The sequence below is a fragment of the Symphalangus syndactylus genome, chromosome 23 (assembly GCF_028878055.3).
Source record: "Symphalangus syndactylus isolate Jambi chromosome 23, NHGRI_mSymSyn1-v2.1_pri, whole genome shotgun sequence".
In the NCBI taxonomy this organism is placed as follows: domain Eukaryota; kingdom Metazoa; phylum Chordata; class Mammalia; order Primates; family Hylobatidae; genus Symphalangus; species Symphalangus syndactylus.
In genome coordinates this window covers 38,614,285-38,634,882 of record NC_072445.2, presented here as the reverse complement: position 1 = coordinate 38,634,882, position 20,598 = coordinate 38,614,285, and the positions used below count along the sequence as shown (strand labels likewise).

General features: G+C 45.4%; 2 pseudogenes; both read right to left on the bottom strand.

Moving 5' to 3' along the window:
* Positions 1–209: 209 nt before the first annotated feature.
* The window catches only part of LOC129473085 (collagen alpha-2(XI) chain-like), a 43,773-nt pseudogene continuing 23,384 nt past the window's right edge, over positions 210–20,598 (bottom strand).
* LOC134735734 (HLA class II histocompatibility antigen, DP alpha 1 chain-like) lies at positions 12,951–18,169 on the bottom strand (annotated as a pseudogene).

The following is a 20,598-nucleotide window of genomic DNA, read 5'->3' as shown; positions in this document are numbered from 1 at the left end:
CTCGTTCTTAGAACCAGGTAAGGCTCATGACCTTTTTGTTTAAGACATTGTTAATTCCTTATGTTCACCTCCAAAATTTGAAATTATTCAATCCCTCCAAATCCACAGGGTATCAAGTTAGATTGTAAGGTTTCATCTTAAGGGCTAGAATTAATTCCAACTCTCCAAATCAAGGATAGGCACATAGATGCCTCAACAGTGAACAAAATGCTTGTGTTTTATGTAACTAATTGCCACAAGCCAACATTACAGTAGCTCAATGCATAGAATTTATAAATAAACATTGTAACCTTGCCTTTTCGCTTCGTTTATTGGCTGTTATGTTTCTTAAAAGGGATTTTAAGGTTAATGAGTGCCTGCCCACCTCCATTCCCCTCGGACCCACAATGTTTAATTGCCTGTAAGTCTTTTAGCTTAAAGTCCCTTGACCATAGGAGTTTCACCAAGGGACATGATGGACCTGGGGCAGGTAGCACACCACCCTGGGACCGATATGGGACAAATTAAAAGCTTGGCAGTCAATACTGTCACTGGCATACCTTGAGAAAAAGGGGGACTATAAGCTGAAATAAATAAATGAATAAATAAAATTCTAAGTTCCCACCCAGCAGAATGGATCCCCATCTTGGCCAAAGGGAATTAAAAGAAAAAAAAAGAAACCTGAAAAAATTGTCCAGGCCATGATGAGAAGCTGGGGGATCAGACACCCATTGTTACACCTTCTCCCTCTTGAAATTCAGGCACAACTGACCAGCATTAACATTAAAATGAATGAGCCATTCTTATCAGTTCTGGGAATGGTGGGAACCCTCCTGAAATCCAAGTTCCCAGATGCCAGCCAGGGCAATTATTGTAAGCAGGTCTTTCAAAGCATACCAGTCATGTTAGGACAGATATGTTAACTCTTTTCTACATGGAGGTTTGTGTGGTTTTGTTTTGTTTTCCTTGAGGATTTTTTTCCCCTATGCTCAGTGCCCTTGGGGGCACTGCACCGCATGGCCTTCCCAGGGAACGTGAGTGTGAAGACTGAAGCAGGGCAGGATGGGGCCAGAGAGCAGGAGTTCATGGGGAGGGGACAGGTGAGGAGAGGGAAGAGAAAGGAGGAAGGCAGCTATAAACGGGGAGAGTTGGAGAGGTCAAAGGGTCACGTCAGGGTCATAAGCCAGGGAGTGACTTCCATGGGTCTAGGAATGCCAGGTGGGCCTTTGGGGCCAAGGAGACCTCGAGTTTTCTGCATTCATCATGAGGACAGAACACAGCATGAATGGATAAAAATGTGTCCCTCTAGTGTCCATGTCCCTCTCCTGGTTTCTCCAGAGCTCCCTCCCCCAGCACCACCCTCTGGACACTCACCGACTCACCAAGCAGCCCTTGAGGTCCAGTCTCCCCAGGAGGACATGGTGAAGATGCTGTGCCTTCTAGACCTCCCCTGCACCCAGCCCCTGTGCTTGCCACTACACTTACCCTCTCTCCGTCCTCACCAGGGTGCCCAGGAAGGCCCTGGGCACCAGTATCACCCTGCAAAATGATGGAACTGATAAGAGCCGCCTCAGAGCCCCCAACACAGGTAGACACTGACCCTCTGCACTTAGCCGATCCGTTACATTCACTGAGGTCCTTCCAAGCCCCCAGCCTCCCTTCCCTACCCACCCTCTCTCCCACAGAAGATCCACCCACATCACAACACCCATCCCCTAACGTACTCACCCTATGTCCCTTCTCTCCAGGGAGCCCTGGGAGTCCATCAAAACCTCGGTCACCCTAGAAGGAAGAGGGGCAGCCAGAGTAAGGACACAGCCCCCTCCAAGCCCACCCCTCCCTGCAGCACCCTGAGTGGGGTGGGGCTGATCCTGGGGGAGCATGGGAACTAGGTCGTCTCAAGGCAACAAATGAGCCCAAGGTGGGCTGGAGGCTACGGGCCTCAGGGAGGGGCCCAAGCTTGTTACCTTCACTCCAGGTTCTCTAGGCATCCCTTGGGCTCCATCAGCAGCTGCCCAGCCCTGGGAGTGCAAGGGAAGTGTCAGAATAAGCAGGGGCACAGTCCCCTACACTGCAAGCCCTGTCCGCCACAACACTCATCCACCTCTGGAGTACTCACCCTTCAACCAGCCTTGCCAGCAAGGCCCTGAGGTCCTCTGGGGCCCTGGTAAGGGGAGACATCGGGAGGGGTTAGGAGGCATAGGTAAGGGAGTGATGGAGACTGAGCTGGGGAACAGATATGGGGGTGCAGTGAGGGTGTGTGGTCACTTGAAGTCCTAGGTCTCCAGACTCTCCTTTCTGGCCAGGGCTCCCAGGTTGGCCCTGGGAAAGAGAAAAGAAGACAGCCGTGATGAAGGACATACCCAATGGTGCCCTCAGAGTGCTCCCCCAAATAAGCCCCTTTCCAGAACTATCCACACCCCACACACAAATAAAGCATCCTCCACCCAAGCAACCCACTCACTCACCAAGGGTCCAAGGCACCCTGTGTATCCCATGGGGCCAGGAGGTCCACAGAGCGCCAGCTAGGGGAGCAGGGGGACAGCAGAGCTGAGGGAAAGTGGGAACCCCCAGCACCAACACTCTCCAAATTCACCCTTCCTCTGCTGATGCTAGTCCACTGCCCTGGATTCTCCCCAACCTCCCTGTAAACCCCAAACCAACCCAGACCTCCCCTGCCTCACACTCACTCCAACCGACCCTTCCTGTGCCCCCTAGAGCCTTCCCTTTCCCAGCACAACCCTCCCCAACCAAGATCCACAGCCCCATTCACCCTCACCTGCTGCAGGATCACCTGGGCCTGAGCCTCCTGGGCCACCACTGCGGAGTCTTTGTCACCCCCACCACTGCCAAACCAGAACTGAGAGCAAGGAGAGAAGGTCCAGGTTCTCTTCTAGGAAAGCCATGGGACTCTCCCAGCCAGAGGCTTCCTCCAGTGTTTCTGCCTCATCTCCCAGGTTCTGTCTCATCCAGCTTTTCCCACGGCTTCCAAATAACCACTTAGAGGATTCTAGAAACTCAACTCCTGCCCCACTCCCCAGCTCTCCAGCCTCTGCCTCCGAAAAGACTCTCCTTTGATTCTAGCACCCCTGAAATATAGGATGTTCTGCCTGGTTCTAGATGATCCATTTGGTTTTAAAAGGTCCATGTTTGGTTCTAGGTCATCTGAAGAGTCCCCATCTCTCCCACCCCAAAGATGAATCCCTTTTGGTTGATGATCTTTAGAGACTCCTTCATAGCTTTCCTGACCTTCTTCTTGCTGAAACACACAATTCCTTGTCTTACCCATCAGCCAGTTCCAAAACCCAAAAGAGAGCTCACTGGGAGCACGGGGGATGTGCCATAAGGGCCAGGATCCCCATCTAATCCAGGAAGCCCTGCTCGGCCATGGGGGCCCTGGAGTGGGGAGAGAATGCAAAAAATGGGGTTACAGATAGGAGGACATCAAGATCTTAGCATGATTTTGAAATATCCTCGTCAACAGAATAAGTGTAGCCTCCTCTAGATCTTTCCTGAGCCTCCCACCCTCATGGGGAAAATTGAGGGAGAGAAACAGATTAATCCCCTCCCAAACGAGTCTGCCCTTCTTCCTGGGTTCTGGGAAGCACAACCGTCCCCTCATTTATTAACCAGCTAGCTAACAAGGAATTACTGGGCATGGCAACCTGGTTGGGTACCAGTGGCTGCTCTGCAGTCCCTCCCTAACTGACACACAGGACACCCCCTTACCCTCTCTCCAGGGTGTCCAACTGGGCCTGGGTTGCCAAGGGCACTAATCAATCCCTGAGAAAAAAACGAGCAGGGGATCAGATGAGGGCATTCAGACAGAAGAGGGGCCTGTGGCTGAAGGGTGGTATGTATGGAAGGTGGGAATCTGGGAAGCGTTGATTGGAAGGATGCCTCGGAGTTCTGAGAAGGAGGCCTGGGTGTATGTGAAGAAGGCTCACATGATGTGTAGAAGGGGTCTCTGACAAAACAATGGCCACCAGGTCACTGCTAGACTCACCACAGGGCCTTCTGGGCTAGGATGCACATCCATGAGCATACCCTGTGGAGCTAAAGGTCAAAAGTCAGAGTCAACAGGGCCAGCACACTCAACCCCATTTGCTTCTCATTCTTCCACCACCTCACCTCTGTGACCAGCATGACTTACAGATTCCAGCACTACAGGCTCTCGCTTCAGTTCCCAGGGTTCATAGGCAGCCTGAGGGAGACACAAATGTAACTTCCAGTGGGGCCCGTGATGAGCCAGGACACCAGTCCTGCCCTCAGCCCTACTCCAACCTTAATTCTTAGGTATGCTCGAGACCACTTCAGCCTACCTGCAAGCCCCACTGCACTCCCCTAAAACCCTCTGTTCACACAGCTCCCAGACCTGCCAAGGAGACCTCAGGCTTCCCTGATCCCACTCCTCAGCACCTTAAGCCAACACACCCTCTCCATCTCCCTGAAAGCCTCTTTCAGGAAGGTCCCCAGACCCTTTCAGGGATTTCAAACTGCCACTCTTCCCAAACCCACTTCTAGAGGACTCCATCCTATCCCCCAAACCCATTCTGACTCAGGGAATACTGGAAGATATGAGAAAAACTAAAGGACACAGAACAAAATGACAAACATTTAGAAGCAAGAATGATGACAGAGCCAAGGAAAATTAAACATCGCCAAGATGGCCACAAAACAAACTGGACAAACAGGAAGTGGCTGTACAGACAGGAAGCAGCCAAGAAAAGAGGATCCAGGAAGTGAACCTTCAACAACAACATGGCTACCGTGACCCAGAGTGGAAACAAAGGCACAAAACAGGCAGAATGGGACTCCTGCGAAGGGAATTATGCATGCGAGGATTGGTGGGTAGATAAACGGGAGGTACTGAGTATATGGAAGCAGATGAGTGAATAGATAGATGGGTGGAATTGAATATGTGGGTGAATGAATGGTTGGATGAGAAGTGAGTGGGTGAGGAGACGGGTGAGTGGGTGTATTGAAGGAGAGAGCAGTTGAGTTATTGGAAGGATAATGGATACATGGGTGGCTGATGGATACATGCATCCTTGCATGCATGGGTAGATGGGGTGGTGAATGGAAGGGTGAGAGAATAGACGGATGGATGAGCTGAAGAGGATAGATGGATGAAAGCATTGATAGATGGGTGTAATGAAGGGGAGAGTGGTTAAGCAGAGGAAGGATGAGCAAGTGGGTGGATACAAGCCTTCATGTATGAGTAGGTGGGTAAGTGTGTGATGCATAGATGAGTAAATGGATGGGGGAGTGGGTGGTGGATGTGTGCATAGGTTGGCTGGTGAGTGAGTGAATGGATGGGTGGGTGAGGAGAGAGATTGATTGAAGGAATGGATGAATAAGGGAACTGAGGGAGACAGAAGGACAGGATACATGGCAGTGGACTGTCCTGCCACATAAGTGGGCATCTAAGTTCTCCTGCAGAGAACATTAGCCTTAAAGAGAGGAAATGGAAATAAAAATTCACCAGAAAAAAAAAATGAAGCCTTAGGGAATAGGAAGACGGAGTGCTGGTGCAAGAAGACGAATGGGCACAAGATAGGAGAATCACCCCTGTCTATGATTGCTGTGGTTACCTCAAAGACTTCTTCATCCAGGGTATGGGCACCAAAGATTATCTTTTCACGGGTGTCCAACACTCTTCAAGCACTTTGTGGGAGAAGCCGGGTGACTCACTTCTTGGAGTCAACAAGAGTGACAGACTCGCCCTTCACAGCCATAGCCACACAGTGCCACCTGCTCATGGGGTGTGAGGTTCAAGTGACTGACTGAAGCGAGGGAGTCAACAGGGTTGGAGAGCAGTTGATGAGAGTTAAAGACAATGATGATAAGAGCAGTAATCACAACAGCTGCCATTTATTGAGTGCTTACAGTGCACCAGGCACCATGCCATCACTTTCTCACTTGATTGTGCTGATTCTATTTACTGTCCATTTTACAGATGTAGAAACTGCGAGTCAAAAATGTTAAGTAACCTGCTCAAGGTACAGGCTAGCACCACATGCAGAGAAGGATGCACACTAAAGCCCATACTCTGGACTAGAAGTGACAGGTTTGGGCAGTGGGTAGGTGTGGTGGGACACGGTTTTGCAGTTTAGGGAGTAAGGGTTCTGGGGCAACTTCTCCCAAAATTGTGGGCCAGGCCGACCAGCAAATAGACTTATTTGCCACCTGCTAGGCTGAGGCCTTGGAGGACTGGCTAAGCAGGAGGTTGAGGTCATTCCAGTCTGGTCCTTAGACAGGAAGCAGAATGGTCAGTCCAGCTCCAGCCCTGGCTGTCAGATGCCCTGGGCACTGTTGAGAGTCAGGACGGGAGCTTGGAGACCAGGGGAGGTCTGGACAACATTAAGCAGAGACAAATCTTTGGGAAAGCCTCCTGATACCCGAGGGAGATACATACAGAGTGAGAGGCAAAGAGAGCCACAACTCTTTCCCTCCTGGTATCGGATTCCAGATCTCACCCTTTGACCTCCCTGACCAAGTCACCATACCTAGGAAAAGCTGGAGGGTGAGTGTGCTGAGCTGGGCAGGTTGAGACACTTGGTACATGGACAGATACCTCCTTCCCTCCAGACACAATCAGGGAGAAAGAGGTACCTCAGGCCCAGGAGCACATCTACCAGGGGTACCCTTGGGAGAACCCATTAGGGTCAGGGAAAAGGACATGCCTTCAGGAGGGCATAAGTAAGGGGTATTGTATCACAAGGGAGCAGAACTTGTACTTGTGGTCACAGAGGGCTGCTAAGAACTCCTCAGCAGGACAGCTCAGCTGTGGGAACTGGGAAGGGGTGAGACTGGGAAGAGAGGAGGCTGGAGAAGTGTGTGATGACAATGAACAGTGTGTAGCAGGAGGGAAGGGGTGCAGATAAGAAGAGAACTTGAAGGGTCAGCAATTCCATCAGCCATTGAGGTAGAGAGTACATGAATTGAGAAGGGAAGCTGAGATAGAGTCTGTAGGGCAGCTAGAATTCATATCTCTCCTAAGCCCTCTTCCTTTCACATATTTTGTCACCTGCAGTGAGACACGCAGTTACTGTCATCCCTAGGTTCAGTACTGTAAGCCCAGATCCCTCTTCCCTACTCTCTTTATACCTGATCCTCCTATTTCTCTGCTCTGTTCAGGTCACAGGCAGAAGGTAGGTGGTCATCTCTGTGCCTGCCCTGGTCCTGCACGTAAACAGTAGTTAGAAGACAAGGTGTTCCCTAAAGTCATCGAATTTCACCCCCAAACCCCAGCTGACTTTGAGGGCATCCGCATGCATCATGTCTCCAACATATCCTGACAAGGGGGAGGGCCACATTACTGAGGCCAGAGAAGAAGCTCAACTCTGCAATGAAGGAAGGATAATTGCACACATGGCATAAAACTGTTCTCTGAAAGGATTTTAAAACCAAGGTAGGCTGAGTGTGGTGGCTCACTCCTGTAATCCCGGCACTTTGGGAGGCTGAGGTGGGCCGATCACTGAAGGTTAGGAGTTCAAGACAAACCTGGCCAGCATGGTGAAACCCCATCTCTACTAAAAATACAAAAATTAGCCAGGTAGGGTGGCGCATGCCTGTAATCCCAGCTACTCAGGAGGCTGAGGCAGGAGAATCTCTTGAACCCGGGAGGCAGAGGTTGCAGTGAGCCAAGATCATGATGAGTGAGCCAGAATCGTGCCACTGCACTCCAGCCTGGGCAACAGAGCGAGACTCCATCTCAAAATAAAATAAAATAAAACCAAGGTAAATTTTCTGAAATGACTTTTGTTGAATATCTGACACTACTCAGTACTTCCTCCTTCCTGAAAAGAGTTCTTTCCTTGGCTTATGTACAACATATTTACCTAATTCTGCTGCATCTTTGCTTCTCCATTTTCATCAAATGCTCCTCTTTTGATATTTTGTTAATCATGTATTTTTCATTAATTTTGATTTTTCAACATATTACCTTAAAATGTAATTTACTTTTTTTTAATAATTTAAGTTCTAGGGTACATGTGCACAACGTGCAGGCTTGTTACATATGTATACATGCGCCACGTTGGTGTCCTGCACCCACTAACTCGTCATTTACATTAGGTAGATCTCCTAATGCTATCCCTCCCCACTCCGCCCACTCCACAACAGGCCCCAGTGTGCAATGTTCCCCTTCCTGTGTCCAAGTGTTCTCATTGTTCAATTCCCACCTATGAGTGAGAACATGCGGTGCTTGGTTTTCTGTCCTTGTGATAGTTTTCTGAGAATGATGGTTTCTAGCTTCATCCACGTCCCTACAAAGGACATGAACTCATCCTTTTTTTGGCTGCATAGTATTCCATGTGTATATGTGCCACATTTTCTTTTTTTTTTTTTTGAGACGGAGTCTCGCTTGTCGCCCAGGCTGGAGTGCAGTGGCGCGATCTCGGCTCACTGCAAGCTCTGCCTCCTGGGTTCACGCCATTCTCCTGCCTCAGCCTCCCTAGTAGCTGGGACTACAGGCGCCCACCACTGCCCTCAGCTAATTTTTTTTTTTTTTGTATTTTTAGTAGAGACGGGGTTTCACCGTGGTCTGGATCTCCTGACCTCGTGATCCTCCCGCCTCGGCCTCCCAAAGTGCTGGGATTACAGGCGTGAGCCACTGTGCCTGGCCGTGCCACATTCTCTTAATCCAGTCTATCATTGATGGACATTTGGATTGGTTCCAAGTCTTTGCTGTTGTGAATAGTGCTGCAATAAACATACGTGTGCATGTGTCTTTATAGCAGCATGATTTATAATCTTTTGGGTATATATCCAGTAATGGGATGGCGTAATTTACTTTTATTACTGAGTTCTTTTGGCATCCCCCTAAATTTTGCACCTAAAATAACTGCATTCCTCACATCACCCTAGTCCCAGCCATGCTTTCAGTATTTCCTCTTAACATCTTTTATAAATCGATATAAATTTTTATAGATATAATTTAAAAAGTGTATGAACAACAAAAAATTAAAAGGGAGAGAATATGTCCTATGTCCTCCTGGATATTAACACACACTACAATGTCATAGTAATCAAAATGCTAGGACATTGGCACAAAAAGAGACAAACAGAAATGGAACAAGACAGAGCTCAGACACAGACCCATCTGAAATGGGAGCTTTCAGTATAGCAAAGGAGACACCACCGATATATGGGGAAAGCGTGGTTGTGGGAACCACCACGTTAGTTGTGGGAACACAGGCCCTCTAAATAGGGAAAAATAAAACATGACCCCCAACAAACACAAAGGTGAATCCCAGATGAACTAAAGAAGGAAATGTGAAATTTAAAACTATAGGAGATATTTTACGAGCATTTTTGATACCACAGAATGGGGAAGATTTCTTTTTTAAAAAAATCACACAACAAAAACATTGACAGACCTGATTATAAAATACTAAGGATTTCTCTTCAATAAAGGCAATCAAGGAGAAAGTTGCCAGAAATGAGATTAGGAGAAATCATTTCCAGTCCCTAAAACTGGCAAGAGACTACTAGTCAGACTATACAAGGATCCCCCACAAATCAATCAGAAAAAAAGTAGAAGCCCACAGTGCAAAAATGGGCAAAGGCAAAAGAACAAAGCTGGAGGCATCACGCTACCTGACTTTAAACTATACTACAAGGCTACAGTAACCAAAACAGCATGGTACTGGTACCACAACAGAGACATAGATCAATGGAACAGAACAGAGCCCTCAGAAATGATGCCGCATATCTACAACTATCTGATCTTTGACAAACCTGACAAAAACAAGAAATGGGGAAAGGATTCCCTATTTAATAAATGGTGCTGGGAAAACTGGCTAGCCATATGTAGAAAGCTGCAACTGGATCCCTTCCTTACACCTTATACAAAAATTAATTCAAGATGGATTAAAGACTTAAATGTTAGACCTAAAACCATTAAAATCCTACAAGAAAACCTAGGCAATACCATTCAGGACATAGGCGTGGGCAAGGACTTCATGTCTAAAACACCAAAAGCAATGGCAACAAAAGCCAAAATTCACAAATGGGATCTAATTAAACTAAAGAGCTTCTGCACAGCAAAAGAAACTACCATCAGAGTGAACAGGCAACCTACAGAATGGGAGAAAATTTTTGCAACCTACTCATCTGACAAAGGGTTAATATCCAGAATCTACAATGAACTCAAACAAATTTACAAGAAAAAAACAAACAACCCCATCAAAAAGTGGGCAAAGGACATGAACAGACACTTCTTAAAAGAAGACATTTATGCAGCCAAAAAACACATGAAGAAATGCTCATCATCACTGGCCATCAGAGAAATGCAAATCAAAACCACAGTGAGATACCATCTCACACCAGTTAGAATGGCCATCATTAAAAAATCAGGAAACAACAGGTGCTGGAGAGGATGTGGAGAAATAGGAACACTTTTACACTGTTGGTGGGACTGTAAACTAGTTCAACCATTGTGGAAGTCAGTGTGGCGATTCCTCAGGGATCTAGAACTAGAAATACCATTTGACTCAGCCATCCCATTACTGGGTATATACCCAAAGGACTATAAATCATGCTGCTATAAAGACACATGCACACATATGTTTATTGTGGCACTATTCACAATAGCAAAGACTTGGAACCAACCCAAATGTCCAACAACAATAGACTGGATTAAGAAAATGTGGCACATATACACCATGGAATACTATGCAGCCATAAAAAATGATGAGTTCATGTCCTTTGTAGGGACATGGATGAAACTGGAAAACATCATTCTCAGTAAACTATCACAAGGACAAAAAACCAAACACTGCATGTTCTCACTCATAGGTGGGAATTGAACAATGAGAACTCATGGACACAGGAAGGGGAACATCACACTCCGGGGACTGTTGTGGGGTTGGGGGAGCGGGGAGGGACAGCATTAGGAGATATACCTAATGCTAAATGACGAGTTAATGGGTGCAGGAAATCAACATGGCACATGGATACATATGTAACAAACCTGCACATTGTGCACATGTACCCTAAAACCTAAAGTATAATAAAAAAAAAAAAAAATTCCCACTTAAAACTAAAAAAAAAAAAAAAATGGGCAAAGGATGTGAACCAGCAATTAACTGAAAAGGAACCCCAAAGTGGCAAACCAGCATACAAGATGGTCCTAAATACAAGCAATTAAAGAATTTGAAATAAAACAGCATATCCCTTAATGTACATGACACTGGCAAAACAGAAACCCAGAGAATGTCCAGTGTTGATGTGCATCCAGGAGTTCCAGAACATTTTAGGCACTGCCAAAGAAAATGGAGATGAGCACAACCATTCTGGTGAGCAGATAGGAAGCATTTAGCCAAACTAAGGACCCACATTCCCACTGACTCTGCAATCCCTTTCTAGGATACAGACATTCCAGGGAATGCAGGTCCACAGGCATATGCAGGTCCGCGTGAGATACAAGCATTGCTTGCAATAGTGGAGAACTAGGGATAATCCAGGTATCCCAGGGGCAATATAGATACATAGATTGATATGGTTTGGATATTTGTCCTCTCCAAATCTCATGTCAATAATTGATGCATAATGTTGCAAATGAGGCCTCATGCGAGGTATTTGGATAATGAAGGAGGATCCTCCATGAATGGTTTGATGTCCTCACCAGAGTAATGAATGAGTGCTCTATTAGTGCACACAAGACCTGGTTACTATAAAGATTCTGGTATCTGCTTCTCTTAGTCTTTCTCCCTCTCTCACCATGTGACATACAGGCTCCCTGTGCCTCCAACCATGAGTAAAGCTTGCCAAGGACTCAGCAGAAGCAGATGCTGGTGCCATGTTTCTTGCACAGCTTGCAGAACTGTGAGCCAATTAAAGCTTTTTTCATTATAAATTAGCCAGCTTCAGGGATAGCAATGGTTTATAGCAATGCGAAATGGACTAATGCATGCACACACAGAGTAGAATACTATAAAAAGGGTTGAAAGAAACAAACTAGATGTATAAAATTAGATCTATAATTTAATGCCACTTTGGAAAAGTAAAAATATATGTATACTGGGTAATATTACATGTTATGCAGGATATATGCAATTAAAAGGAAATATCAAATCCATTAGAATATTTACCTATGAGGTGGGATAGGGGGTTAGATATGGGAGTAAGGACTGGGTTGGAGGGGAACAAGTAAATCAAAGACAGAAGTCAGAGGCACCAATGATGAGACTATAATGAACTGAGAATTTCTTAACCATCTGCACGTGAGGTCCAGCGTGAATCATAATAATAATAATGAATTGGAAGTGGTCATCTGCATGGAAGATCACTATGTTTTGGGAAAAGTATTCCAAAAATGTATAAATACATAAAGCATGGTGAGTGTTATGATAAATAGAAAACTATGGGACCCCAGAAAGGGCATTTTTGTGTGAGCCTTGACATTCGGTGGGTCCAAGTAGAGACAGCACTCAGTTTGCCGGCACCCACCATGCTGTGCTATAATTATGTGTGGAAATATGCATCTGGCTCCACTACTACACAGTGAGTTCTTGGAGAGGTTGAACTTAGGCTTTTTCTTCATAAAATAAAGTGTATAGGACAGCAGTTATCCAGTCTTGGGTCCAGACTTCCTGGATTGGAAGCTGGCCCTACTACTTCCTAGCTGTGTGACCTTGATCAAGACCTTAATGTTTCTGGGTATATAAGCAGATATAAGAATTTTTCATGTAAAATGGTGAGAATAATAGTACCTAACTTATAGAGTATTTGTGGGAATAAAATGAGTTAATACATGTAAATACTCCGAATAGCACCTGAGCATTTTAACTACTAAGTCAATTATCAATGTTGTTGTTGCTGTTATGCAGCCTATGTTAACCCATCAGGAGATCAATGGACACTTATCAGATTGAAATTCTCCTCTCTTCCTTACATTCTACAGACCCTGGGCTCCTCATCTTCTCTTCTCCTCTGTGTTCTAAGATCCCCACCTCCACAATAACTCACAGGGGCCCCGGGCCCCATGAGTCACGACCAGAATGCACAGCCTTTATGATGAGGACTGTGTCCACGGTGATGCCCACCAGGCCCAGGGCACACAGCACAGACTCCATCATCGCAGGCACCTGGATTAGCTCCTGGGCCTCTGAAGGAAGAATGAAGAGATGGGGTCAAAAAGTGCAGTGAGAGTGGGGCTGGCCTGTAGTAGTCATAGGGGTAGAAGGTTATGGACCAGGTGATGGCACATTAGGACAAGTAGAGGACTGACACCCAGCGAGTGGTGAAAGCTGGTGCAGAGGACACCAGGTCCTGGGAGTGGAGGATGCCAGGAGATTATGGAGAAGAAATAGGGCTCCATACCCCAGTGCTTGAGGAGCGGCTCATCCAGGCCCCAGTGCTCCACCCTGCAGCCAAAGACATTCTGGCCAAGGGCACAAAGGTCAGGTAGTGGAATCTGTGGAAGCTGTAATCTATTCTGGGGCAGGAAGAGGCTCTCGGTAACATCCTCAGTGACTGGCTGCCCGTTGCACAGCCCAGTGACATTAAGTACAGGTGGGAAGAACTTGTCAATGTGGCAGATGAGGGTGTTGGGCTGGCCCAGCTCCAAAGGCTCCTTGGGAAACATGGTCACCTCAGGGGTATCTGGGACGAGACATGAGCAGGTGAGGACGCTGTTCTGGGATGAATCACAGAGGCTCCACTTCTGGGGTGTCTTCTACCTCAGCCTTAATCTTTATGGTAGCTCTGGGATCCTAAGTCAGAGCCGGGAGTAGGATTCCACTGACCAGCCTCACTCTGCTCACCTTTCTCTTGCATAGAGGGGTACTCTAACCATGTACTCCCCAGAACTTGGTTAGACAATTAGGGTGGGTTGATACTTGTAGGAGACAGGAGGATGCAGGCCTTGGCTATCCTGGGATCAGCCCATGGCCACATAGGGCAGAGCATCACTCAACAGGGGGCACATGGGTCTCCCAGTCTGGGGATGACAGAGAGGTCCTCCCATCCCTTCCACTTGAGCTACAGAGGACAGACAACAAAGACAGGCAGTACCACTGGTGGCCTGGCTGTGGTTGGAACGCTGGATCATGATATTCAAGCTGTTGTTCAATACAGCAACATCAGCCAGCTCATTCTGAGCCTCAAAGGAAAAGGCTCAGCCAAACTCCTCCAGATGCCAAACTGTCTCCTTCTTGTCTAGATCCACATAGAACTCATCAAACTCAAATATAAACTCCCCTGTTGTTCTATGCTTCTGTACAAACGTGGCGTAAGTGGACACATGGTCTGCTGCATAAAGTAAGTAGAGAAAAACATGACAAAATGTCAGTATGAATATGCAAGTGGTGGAAGAGGAGAATGAATAAAAATTTATGAATATAAAAAGAAGGGGCTGGACGCGATGGCTCACGCCTGTAATCCCAGCACTTTGGGAGGCCGAGATGGGCAGATCACCAGGCCAGGAGATTGAGATCATCCTGGCTAACATGGTGAAACTCCGTCTGCACTAAAAATACAAAAAAATTAGCCTGGCGTGGTGGCGGGCACCTGTAGTCCCAGCTACTCAGGAGGCTGAGGCCAGGAGAATGGCACAAACCCGGGAGGCGGAGCTTACAGTGAGCCAAGATCACGCCACTGCACTCCAGCCTGGGCGACAGAGCAAGACTCCATCTCAAAAAAAGAAAAAAAAAAAAAAGAAGGTAGGAGGTCAAAGGAAGGACATAACGGGGGAAGAAGGAGCAACATCACAAAGGAGATAATGCAGACAAGATGGGCAGTTACAAAAGAAAGTGAGTGAAGAGCAAAATGAGAAGGTTATCATTCAGAACTCAAGCTGCTCCCTGGTCTTTGAAACTCTGGCCATCCTGACTCTACACAACAGTAATAATAATGACAGGTAACATTTGTTGAGCACTGACTGTGTGCCAGGTCACTCTAAATACTTTACATATTTCATTCATTGAATTGTCACAATAACCCTATGAAGCGAATACATAATGTACTGTTTTACACAGATAAGGAAATGCAAAGAGGTTAAGTAACTCACTGAAGGTCCTACAGCTACCAATGGAACTAGTAGAGACATTTTTCTCTCTACATAAGATCTCAAGTCTTCTCAGACCACAGATTTAAAATTATGTTTAGAGTCATGGGAGAAGGAGAGTAGATATTTTATGTTTCTTATTACAGAAAAGGGAGACCAAAATTAGAAAATTGAAAGGAAGAGGAGAATATCCTTTAAATTTAGTGGAATTTACTTTTAAAATTTCCTTTTAGCTTATGAACATGAAACCGTAGAACTTATAGCTTTGTTGATACTATTTTTCAATTTAGGCATATCAAGTTCAAAAGTACAGTACAGTGATTTTAACATTGATTCTAAACTTTTCTTAAATTTATCTCAATTATTGTTTTAGATGGAACTACAAATTATTGCTGAGTTTGAAATACCTGTGGGATTTAATTTATTTGGTTTCTTAGGCTTTATTAGTTGGCAATAAGTAGCAAAGATCAGAGGATACCAGCAACTATCATCATTAAAGGAAGCAGTGAATGTATACATGAGAGTTTCTGGGTTTAGAATGATAAATGCATGAGAGTGAGAAGGCACCACGCGGCTCATCCGCTCTCACCTCCCAGCTCATGGATTTCCCTGTGAGTTTGCAGCCCTGACATGTAGGGACCCAGTCTGTGCTTGGCCACACTGACAGGGAGAATGTTTTTTCACAAGGATACTTAGCTTCCTCCTCAGTTTAAAGGAATCATCATCAGAAAAGAGGGTAAAATAAGAAGAGACAAGATCCTCTAACAGTTATTGAGAACTTATGTTTTTAGTACCTGAATGTTGTTTGTACATTTCTATGCTTTTTTAAAAACGCTTTTGCAAAATCTAAGGTCTAAAGATCAACTAAATATGTGATTGATGATTTTCTTTCAATAATATTTTCACTCAGGCAAGTGTCTTAAATGATCACGCTCCACATTCACCAGATTTCTACACACAATGACATTAACAGAGCCCTGCAGAGACCCCACACCCCTTATATCGCTCCAGCTCCTAAAAAAAAAAAGTATTAAAAGCCTACTATATATCATACACTAAATATTCCACTAAAAATAAGTTCTAGTTCCTGTCCTTCAGACACTTACAATGCACAGAAGTGACAAGACAACAGCAGGCACAGTTTGATAAGTGCAAATTATTGGTACGCACAAGTTGCTAACAAAGCCTCAAAGAAGTCTCCTGGAGAACAGAAGGCTTGAATTTTGGCAGTCAGGAAACAGGGGGGAAACCAGAGATGATTTGAAAGGACAATAAGGAGGATCCAGAGAAAAAGGAGCAACTAAGGACAGGATAGCTCATTAGAAAGAAGTGGATGACAGTGCAAATGTTATCAGTAACTCAAGTCAAAGGCACTGAGAAGAACCCATTGGATTTGACCATCTACAGAGGCTCCTCATGTCCAGGATGACAGGATCTTCAGGGATTTACTGGACACAAGTCAGAAGCTTAGCTCCAAGTGTGAAGACACAGACAGAGTGTCTCCAGGGTAGGATGCAGACTGAAGAGAAGTTTTTTTTGTTTGTTTGTTTGTTTTGTTTTGTTCTGAGACGGAGTCTCGCTCTGTAGCCAGGCTGGAGTGCAGTGGCGTGATCTTGGCTCACTGCAACCTCTGCCTCCCAGGTTCAAGCGATTCTCCTGCCTCAGCCTCCCAAGTAGCTGGGACTACAGGCACGTGCCACCACGATCAGCTAATTTTTATATTTTTTAGTAGAGACAGGGTTTCACCATGTTGGCCAGAATGGTCTCAATCTCTTGACCTTGTGATCTGCCCGCCTCGTCCTCCCAAAGTGCTGGGATTACAGGCGTGCGCCATGGCGCCCGACTGACAAGGTTATTTTTTATCAGTCGGTTCGTGTTTATATGTTTAAGGTAAAGAACATGTTTAAATGCTGACAGACAAGGAACCAGTGGGGGAAAGAAGCACTTCAGAGACAGCTGAATTAATTAGGAATATCTGTTAAGAATCCTAAAAACTACTCATGTCTATAGGAAGATTTGTCCATTGTGGTGTTTATTATAACACTAGAAATAACACTGGTGACCATCAACAGGGCAGTAGGTACCTCTGGTTCTCCCTGGCCTCACCTCCTCTTTATTCTTCACACCTCTGGACCCCACACTTTAAATAAAACTACCTGGGTCCAGGGTGCATCTTGTATGTTATGGAGCCTAACCCTTCACAGCATCAGATTTTGAGATGACAACATCATGCACAAGCTTGATGCTCCCTGATGTCAGCAGCAGAAAGAAAGTGCATTCACCACGATCCATCTCCAGCTGAGTCCTTGGGGTTATCCAAATTCTAGGTCTCCCCTGCAGCCCTGGATCTCTCAGGACCCAAATGACAAGGCTAACAAGACCATGCAACCCTGCTGTCTTGAGAGAAGATAGCTGTGACCACCCACAAAGACCCAGGAAGGGCCCTAGGGTCCTGAGAGAGAGGGAGGATACAGGAACACTCTTAGCACTTCCTCTCCTAACACAGAGCCCATAGCTTGGAGTCCCTCAGAAGCAGCCACACAGAGCAGAGGCTGGGGATCCTGGAGAGATAGGAGGAGTGTGGAGGCCCTGCAAGGCCCTGGTAGAAAGTGACTGTGTGCAGGAATCTGGGGAAGGTGGAGTATGACCCTCAGATTTGGGTCTGGACTTCACCTTGGCTGTTTGACCTGGCGTGTAACCTTGGAAAATGTATTCATCTTTTTGAGCTTCAGTTCTTCATCTCTAAAATGAAGGGAATAATATCTTCACAGAAGGTTCCTGTGACATGTAAATGGGGAGACAAACTGCAGGTGTCTAGTAAATTCTGGGCTATTGCCATTATTATCATTAGAGTGAGAGGCAACATGGGTAAACCTCACAAAAGGGAAAGAAGAGAGAACAAGGACATAGAGGAAGATTGATCAGAGCCCCTAACATCTCTGAGTCCTGAAGCAACAATTCATGCAAGCCTGCCCACCTCTAACCACAATGCTCTCTTGTCCTCCTGAGCACTCTCCCTTGGTGGCCCCAGCTCCTGGGAGACTCAGCAGGAAAGGAGAGGGTTCTCAGGACCACAGCTCTGGTCTGGAACAATCTCTCTTCAGGGAGCATGTTTTGAAGTCTACAGTTGATGACTGTGAGCCCAGGAACAGTGATGAGGAACTGAGGCTGGGTGGAGGCAGACAAAAGTCTGAAACTGTGGGCTTCTAGCACCTGGAAATGGGTGGAGAGGAGTCCACCAACATGGGTGGAGAGGAGTCCACATGGCTGGGCTTCACTGATCAGAGAAATAATAGAGCTGATATTCTTTGTTGCTGGGTAAAGAGGACACTGGAAGAGTCTGGGGACTTGATGGGAGAATTTTCAGCGACCAGCATGGCCAAGAGAACTCCAATTCACAGTTCATTTTTAGAGTTAGAGAAAGAGATTTGAAAACATAAGTCACACCTTTCTCTGATGGTAAATATTTTCCATTATGTTCCCTCACCCCACACCCACCCCCATCCCAGATAGTCAGATAATCTTCAAAGTTCTTGGTCACTATAGTTTAAATAATTTTTTACATTATGTCATCCAAATTACAAAACTATTCTGCTGGTATTTAAGAATAAATGCGCTATCTAATTGATATATATATAATTCATCTTTCTTTCAGGTCCACCTGCCCGTGTTATCCACTTTTTGTTTAATCTTTTATGCAAAAGTCTTATCATTTCTATTTAGAGGTTTTAATTAACTTGAATGAAGTTAATCTTTAAGTATTTATCTACTCCTGGTTAACTCTGTTAGTGAAATTTCTAGATAATTCTTATTATTCAGATTTCTCAGTATTTGAGTTTTCCCGGTATATAAGCTGTCTATAATGAGGTTTTACTCTTTAAATTACTACTCGTTTTATTTCACTTTCATATAAGAATACCCAGGACAGCATTACCTATGGGATCAATGGGCACTCTTATTTTGATCTTGTTTTTAAGAAGGGTTTCTCTAATGCTTATCTGTTACAAGTAGTGTTCGTTTTTTATTTTATATTCCCTTTAGAATATAAGCCATAGTTAAGGAATTGCATTTCTAGTCTTATTTTAAAGATTTTGATTTTGAAGTATTTCTTTGATACTCATGGATAAGATCACAAAATACTCAATGTAATGATGAAGGACATGTGTTAATATTTTCTCTTATTCTGTGATAGCCTTACTTGCAATAAATAATCATTAAGTATTAAGAAATTAGTAAGCCAGGCTCAGTGGCTCACACCTGTAATCCCGGCACTCAGGGAAGCCAAGGCAGCCAGATCGCTTGAGTCCAGGAGTTTAAGACCAGCTTGGCCAACATGGCGAAAACCCATCTAGGAAAAAATAAAAAACTAGCCGGACATGGTAATGTGCACCTGTGGTCGCAGCTACTCAGGAGGCTGAGGTGGGAAGATCGCTTGAGCCTCCGAGATAGAGGCTGCAGTGAGCTGAGATCACACCTCTGCACTCAAGCCTGGGTAACAGAGCCAGACACTGTCTCAAAAAAAAAAAAATTACTACATGAGAGATGCTGTTTTTAGTGATTCATGAACATGACCTCATTTAATTCTCACATCATACCTAAGGAAGTTATTATTAATGTCCACTCTAAAACTAAATTACCTAAGACATTGAAGAGTTAAGTGTATGTCTCATTGTCTATGGCAGGTAAGTGACAAAGAGAAGAGTCCAATCCAGGCAGTTACTGAGGAACATGGATTTTCCCCACACTCCTCTGCTGGCCCCTCAATGCCTTTGGACACCTTCTACTACATAATTCTTTCCTTCTCTTGCATTTTACATGCTTGCCTTCTATTTATATTTTAATAACTGTTTAAAGAAATGATGCCAAATTGACATTTTTTATTAGATTCAGGGGTCCCTCCGGTCACATTGTTAAGTCTGTAAAGTAAGGATCGGTGTTCTTTGAAATTTTTAAAAAATATTCACTATAAACACAACAGAATCAGAGCTCTAAAGGAAATGAGTCTTTGATAATTTTTTTCACTTTCTTCCTCATTTGCTGATCAATTTTTATTCTCTATGAACTTTATTTTTCAGAAGAAATTTCAGATCTCTTGATCTTATTTGACCTCAAGACCATTGCTGTAAAACCAGATTATAGCATTCCCATACTGAGGACAAAGAACTGAAGTCCAATAGAAACAATGCCCTTCAAGTTGCATCCTTACTTGGTAGTATCGCTGGTGTGTCCATGTCCCAAGGTGTAAAGTCCTAGACTGAGCCCTGCTCACCATGACAGTCCTATGGAAGGACCTGGTATTCCTGCACATCTCAGGACTAACAGTCCTCTGGGAGAAAGAAAATATGAATGGGTGCTAATCTTAAACATGCCCTTGGCTGGGCGCGGTGGCTCACGCTTGTAATCCCAGCACTTTGGGAGGCCGAGGCGGGCGGATCACGAGGTCAGGAGATCGAGACCACGGTGAAACCCCGTCTCTACTAAAAATACAAAAAAATTAGCCGGGCGTGGTGGCGGGCGCCTGTAGTCCCAGCTACTCGGAGAGGCTGAGGCAGGAGAATGGCGTGAACCTGGGAGGCAGAGCTTGCAGTGAGCCGAGATTGCGCCAC